This window comes from Aegilops tauschii, chromosome 6 (genome assembly GCF_002575655.3).
Source record: "Aegilops tauschii subsp. strangulata cultivar AL8/78 chromosome 6, Aet v6.0, whole genome shotgun sequence".
Classification (NCBI taxonomy): Eukaryota; Viridiplantae; Streptophyta; class Magnoliopsida; order Poales; family Poaceae; genus Aegilops; species Aegilops tauschii.
In genome coordinates, this window is record NC_053040.3 from 60654815 (window position 1) to 60661764 (window position 6950).

Below are 6950 nucleotides of genomic sequence, written 5' to 3' on the forward strand. Positions count from 1 at the left end.
ATCCAAATAGGTGGGAGGACTTTCACTTGTTCTCCTACAGATAAACACCGCATCTCCACAAATAGCTACCATACCTATCTATCATGATATTTTTATAGTCATTCCGAGTATATATCGCCTTGCACTTTCATCATATTACATTACATGACTAGAGACATGGCTATCATTTGACTTACACGATCATAGTATGACTAACATGAATTTTTTATGTCTTGTCCGCTTTTTAATGTGTATGCTACATCGAATAATCTGCGACTTATCAAGTTGTATACACTGCACAATCATCGGAAATGTTACATGCACCTTGTGATTATTGGAATCTTGATCGGTCTAGCCGTGCAGAGAGGTGTCAAGTTGGACGTGATGGTATGTCCTAGAAGTTGGACAGGATCACAGGATTGTCGGACCTACATCACGTGCGGGCCAGTGGTAAAAACTAACAGGGAGGCTGAAAGTGTGTATACTAAGGCAGAAACAGTTTTTCACATGGCTCGAGGTTTGGCGTGCATAATTGGTGTGGCAGCTCAAAAAAAGAAAAAAGAAAAGGTACATAATGTTGCAAGATTATGTTTCCTGCATATACCATCGTTAGTATATGGCTGCTTTACACAAACCAGCGCCGGTGCATCATAAAAACCTATGCTTCATAGGTTTAGAACCGTTCTTCCTCCGATCCAAAATAAAAGTCACCGTTTTGAACTAAAATTGCGAAATTATTTTTGTTCCAAACTGATACGTCCATAGTACGCAGCGGTTTCCTCGCGCATTGAGGGCGCTGCTAGGGGCCGGTGCGCCGGTCAGGATTTGGGCCGGTCCAACCTACGTCGTACGATTAGCCTGTTTTAAACCGCTCAAGGTGTAACTTCTTCACCTCGCTTCGCTAGAAAAACAGAGGGAAAACGCATAGTTGACTCTGGCCGCCGTCGCCGTCTGCCACAGCCCGTGTTGCCCGTGGCTGCCTAGGCGTCTGTAACAACCTGGACCCACTGCCTGCACCGCCGGTGGCTCGCCATGGCCGCCGATCACCGGCCTCGCCTCCGGTCGCCGGCCTCGCCGCCGTCGTCTCATGTATTCCTTGTCGGATCCACGCATGCAGCAACTTCCGCCCGCCGTTGCAACTCCCTCACTGGCGATGGCAGCTTCGGTTGGACGGCCGCAGCTCCGAGTAGCGCCGGTCGCCGGTTGCAACACCCCGACGACGAGCTCGTGAAAAAGGACTCACCTTCGGATTTGCTGGTAGCAACAAAAATGCCCGCCGGTAGTAGCAAAAAGTTATGCTGGTTCCAGCAAAATAGCTCGTGGATGCTGCCACCCCGTCGTCATTGTAGCAAAATTGATCACCGCTTGTAGCTTTTGTGATTGCCGGTTGTAGCAAAAATGAAAAGAGGTTCCAGCAAAAATTAGATGTAGCAAAAATCAGGGCAGTGGCGGCACCACCATCCTCTTAAATTGCAGCAAAATTAAAAAACGGTTCCAACAAAAATCTAAAGAGGTTCCAGCAGAAAATTCATGGCTACCAGTGCCGTCGCCGCCCACAAACATCTTCGCTCATTGCAGCAAAATACAAAAGTGGTTCCAGCAAAAAAATTGATGTAGCAAAAAAATCATGGCAGCGACACACCACAATCTCTCTCAGATTGTAGCAAAACGAAAAAGTTTCCAGCAAAAATCCATGGCGGCCACCGCCGTTGCCGCCCAACACCATTGTCGCTGGGTTGAAGTGAATCCCACGGCCAGTCCCCAGCACGACGACAGCAGCCCCCTGAGTTCTCTTGTCGGCAGCGGAGGCGGCCGGCTGCGTGCCCCGTCTCATCCCGATGGATATGAAAAAATCGGGCGGTGCATGGGAGTGAAGGAAGCAGATGTGATTTCTCTGGTGTTTTTGATCTGGGCGCTCGCTGCCAACAAGAAACGAGAGGTAGGGGAAGGAGTGAATGAGTGGAGCAGAGCCTCCTGCAGGGGATAAGGAAAAGAAAGGGATGAGCGATGGTGAGCCAGGTGGGCTGCACTAGAGACGTGGGCACGTGGGCAAACCAGACGCCGTTTGATTAAAAGAAATCATGCGACTCGCACGCGACCGGCGGAGCGTTCGGCCGGCGCGCCGAATGCAAACATTTACCATTGATTAATCATCTTATTTTATATTTACTAATTGGAGGCACCTTTTGAGCCTACACGTTAATCCACACCAGCCAAATTAATTTAACCATTAGATTAAAAAGTGAACGACCAAGATCTATTAGAAGGCCCTGGTAAATTTAAAGGACACCCCGTACATGATATAATCCCACATGTACGTAACAAAAGAAAAAAGAGTTCTCCCCTCAAAAGAAAAAAGAAAAGAGTTCTCACCATGTATGTAATAGATTAGATCCCAGAAAAAAAAAGATTAGATAGAAGTCATCAAACCGAGCTAAAAAAATGCAAACCCCAGGTCAATGTTACAAGCACGTGCCTTCTCCATGCAAAAAAAACGAGTCCTCAAACCCGTCATAGTTCAAGTACGTGCCTTCTCCATGCAAAAGAAAAATTAAGGACACCACTTACATTATATAAACCCACATGTACGAGTACGTAACAAAAGAGAAAAGAGTTCTCCCCTAAAAAAAGGAGAAAAGAGTTCTCACCATCTACGTAATAGGTTAGATCCCAGAAAAAAAAAGATTAGATAGAAGTCCTCAAACCGTGCTAAAAAAAGAGTCTGCAAACCCCACGTCCATGTTACAAGCACGTGCGTTCTCCATGCAAAAAAAAAGAGTCCTCAAACCCACGTCATAGTTCAAGTACGTGCCTTCTCCATGCAAAAGAAAAATTAAGCGACACATGCAACTAAAAATTCTTCATGGCAATCTAAAAAATATATCTTCATGCCCCATGCCAGAAAAAGAGCGCACAACCCTACACCCATGAAAAAACTACCTTCCTATTTTTTTTTTTCAGTTGCACCTGCATATCTCTTGAAGGAAAAAAGGAGATCTGTACAAATAAAGAGCCATCAGGGTCATGTTTGTTTAAAAACAAAGGCCGTTTTTGAAAAACTGAGGCATGCCTGTTGGAAAAGATAAATTCAACCCCATCATAGAAAAGAAGACCAACTAAAATAAAATAAATCAGATACGAATATACTGAAATATCTCCTTAATAGCTCCGAGATATCATAAAACGGATTTCTAGAGCACGGTGGCCGGTGAACACTTTTTTTAAATTCCAAAAACGGGTGCTTAAAAGTTCCAGAAAAAAAGGGATTTTTTAACACACAAAAGTATGCGTGTGCTCTAAGCGACTTTGAAAATTCGCTAAAAATATGTTCTATTATACCCTGCAAAAAAACAAAAAATGGCCAGAAAAGTATCAAAAAATAAGCTGATTTTTCATATATTTTAAATTTTTGTATCCCTCACATACAAACACAGATTTTGGTGAAATTCGCACGTATAAAGTACACTTCGATATGTGCACGTACAGAAAAAAGGGAATTTGTTGAGCTATAAAAATAAATTTCTTAGAGATTTTGAAAAACCGTGCACTATGTGCCCGTCCTCCATATCTATTACCATTGCAAAGGTTATTAATTTAATATGTGAAATCACTTTTTATAATTGTTCATATAAATCATTAGCAGGAATACCATTGAATTTATGCTAGAAGTGGGCAAGGCACGTCGTTCAGTATCTCAAATAAGGATATTTAGAATATCATTGCATTTGTAGTAGGGGTTGGCAAGGCAAACTATTGAGTATTTTAAGTTGGGATATTCACAACCACATCCAATTTTTCAAATTTTTAGAAGTAGAGCAATTTTCTAGAATTCTGAAGTACTCCCCAATTTAATTTAATATTAGGATACAATGTGCAACAAATAAGTCAGAAAGATGTTTATCTTGACATATGGATCAAGTTAATTCATACATTATCCATCCCTTAGTAGGTGGTGTACAATTCACATGGATTTGTATGTTGCTACTATGCTAGGAAGGCTTCATTCACACCAGAAATGGTTGTTTCTGCAACATAAATGCGTAAAAAGATGCACTCTTTCCAAAATGAAGCTTATAATACATGCGTTTATTTTAGTTTATCATGGTTTGGATAACTCTTTCATTTGACATGTTAATATACTATTAATACTAATCATCCATACATATAATAGCTAGGCCGTGCAGGTGCACGGGTCAATGACTAGTGTGAATTAATCTATGGTGCCTCATGCGAACAGACACGACTCCTGTAAACAGTGCGTCGCACTGCCGTAGACACATAGGAGCAGCAGCGTCTTTTACCCAACAGGCACAAGCACTGCTCTCACTAGTCCATGCATGTGCGCCTGATTGGTCAAACCATCCATGCACTAGCACTAACACACGCACATGCATTAGGCATGTGACTTTGCCACAGTAGTGGCGGATCGCAGCCTAACGCCCTGGGCTTGGCCAATGTGTCCGCACCACACATACACTCTAATTTGTGAAGATTAACAGAGGGAGAAAAGAGGGAATTAAAACCCAGACTTTAATCTATTATTTCTAGCAACCATCACACTAGAACCTTTAATTAAAATCACACTATTATTTACATTGGCCACGGTAATATTCTTACAGTCCATACAAGAAAAATATATTAGAATCAAGAAAAGAAGGTAGAGGACAAAGTTCAGTATGGTGACTGGCTTAGCAATCAACTTTAAATTAGATATCCATTTATGCTTTGTTACACTTCCTTTGTACATTAATTCTGCAATCTTTTTTAGAGCACATACTTGTGTAATCATCAGTGCAAGTGAAACTTAACAATCGTGTTTGATCAATCTTACATACTCTATCTTACATACTCTGAATACCAGTCCATTTGTTCACTGCTTGTTGATCATCTGTGACGTGCAAACTATAAATGATGAATGGTCACCAAATCAATGAGCATGTGAGCATACTGAGGAACAATGTTGATCAAACTAAAATCCACTCACAACTTATACATGTTCCTATATATTAAAGCGTCGAGTCATATTGCATTTGCTGTGCATTTCCATCCGCTGCCATAAGGGTGCAACGTGCACACAATTGTCTAAAGAGCGAAATAGACATATTCTATCAGAAACTGAAACACATGATGCGCGCCTCTACCTGATCAGAATGTATTTATAATGACCTCGTTGAACTACTACTTGAATAACCATGTGTGATATAATTCACCCCATAGGAAAAAGTGGTAACAATGAAATAATTCGAAATTAGTACAAGCACATGAAACCATCTATTGAGCGATCTTACTGTAGATCCAATTATTTGTTCATCCTTTGATATCACCCTCACACATGACAGTAGGACAAAATTCAGTCATCCGCTCCTAGGGCGCCACCATCCAACAGGAACAAAGAGCAATGGAAGATGGATAACTACACAGAACGACATTTATAAAAAAACAAAAAGCTGATGTACTCTGCAACAGTAGATACAAACTAAAAAAAATAGTACACATGTGAGAAGGTAACATGCTACACAATTGATAAATGATGGCAGTGAAGTAGTATGAGAGGGGCTAGTATGGAGACTAAAAGGAGGCAATATACAACACTAACATGCACACAAGATTGTGAACCTCCCGAGCTCTGAAGTCATTTCAACACTTCTGAGAGTAGCATCAGCAATTCATAAAATGGTAAGTGTGTCAGTTACAAGGTGAGTTTGATGGCACAGTTAGTTGAATTCTGTTGTGGCCAAGCAATTCTCCCAGCAGCACAACAGGCCAACAACAAAGATATAAACAGCTCAGCTAACACAACCGAACATGAACAATCATGAATGGCGCGGCACAAAATGCATCTTAGGGTTGCGAGGAAGGGGCGGGAGGAGGGCAGGTTGCACGCACCAATTGAGCCCGTGGTTGTGGAGGATGCGGACGCACATGAGCCCTGTGTGGCTGCGAAGTCGGGGAAGTCGACGGATGGGCGGCCTCCGCCGGACTCGGTGACGAGTGGGGGGGGGGGGGGGGGGGGGGGGGCGGGGGAGGGGTAGGGCGACACCAGCGACACGGCGGCGTAGCGGTTGCGCAGATGCATCACTGGCGGCACCTCCAAGCCTTCGCACCGGCGCTGCTTCCTCCCGCCGCCCATCTTGCCGCGAGGCGACCGCCCAACCCCCAGTGCCTAAAACTGAAGGGAACCCCAGAGATATATGCGGCGAGCGCGGCCGTACCGTGTGTTGCTTGGCATCGACGTGGAGGTCCTTGGCGACAGCGAAGGCCTCGGCGAGGATGTTGGTGGCCTTGAGCACCTTCCCGCCGATCTTCTCGGCTACGACGTTGAGGCCACCATTGCCGGACCCGATGCCGTCGGGATGCCCACAAGGTCGTGCGGCGCCAAGGCTCCAGGTGAGGGGAGCCATGGCGTGGTAGTGAGGGCAACATCGACGAGACGGGGATTGAAAGCAAAGGGCGTGAGATGCGGACCAGAGGTGAGGCTACGTGTGGACCCAGAGGCGAGGTTAATTCCAGGGCTAGTTTTTTTCTGGCTTCTAGAATAAGCTGCCCCCTACCCAGCTTATTCTAGAAACCCAATCATTTTTTTTTCTTTTATAAGTTTACTAACTAAGACTTCACTAGTAATGTTCTAAAAAAATTAATCGGGTTTCTAGAATAAGTTGAAAAGGGGCAGCTTATGCTAGAAACCAAAAAAAATCACCAAAAGAACTAGCCCTAAGCTTTCTAATGTACTGACTCGTGGCCCAGTCAGAACGACGAACCACCGATGCCCAACTGCACACGCTTCACCCTTTCTCTATCTCAACCGTTCCTATATGGGGGGACTCAACTCCCCTGATGTGCTGCAGGATGCAGTTGGGTCACGACATATGGGCCATCCGGCAGACAGGCTCACGTGTCAGTGACCGAACTGCACAATGCAGTATGTCGGACGATCCCTGTCCATATGGGGGAGGTGCTATCAAGCGACAGAG

General features: G+C 44.2%; 1 long non-coding RNA gene across 1 annotated transcript; it reads right to left on the reverse strand.

Annotated features, from left to right (window-relative positions):
- Nucleotides 1-4954: 4954 nt before the first annotated feature.
- On the reverse strand, nt 4955-6417 carry LOC109747954 (uncharacterized). The gene is made up of 2 exons (XR_012186800.1): nt 5866-6417; nt 4955-5392 (listed from the first exon to the last, which is right to left on the reverse strand). It is a non-coding gene; the product is annotated as an uncharacterized lncRNA (long non-coding RNA).
- Nucleotides 6418-6950: the final 533 nt, after the last annotated feature.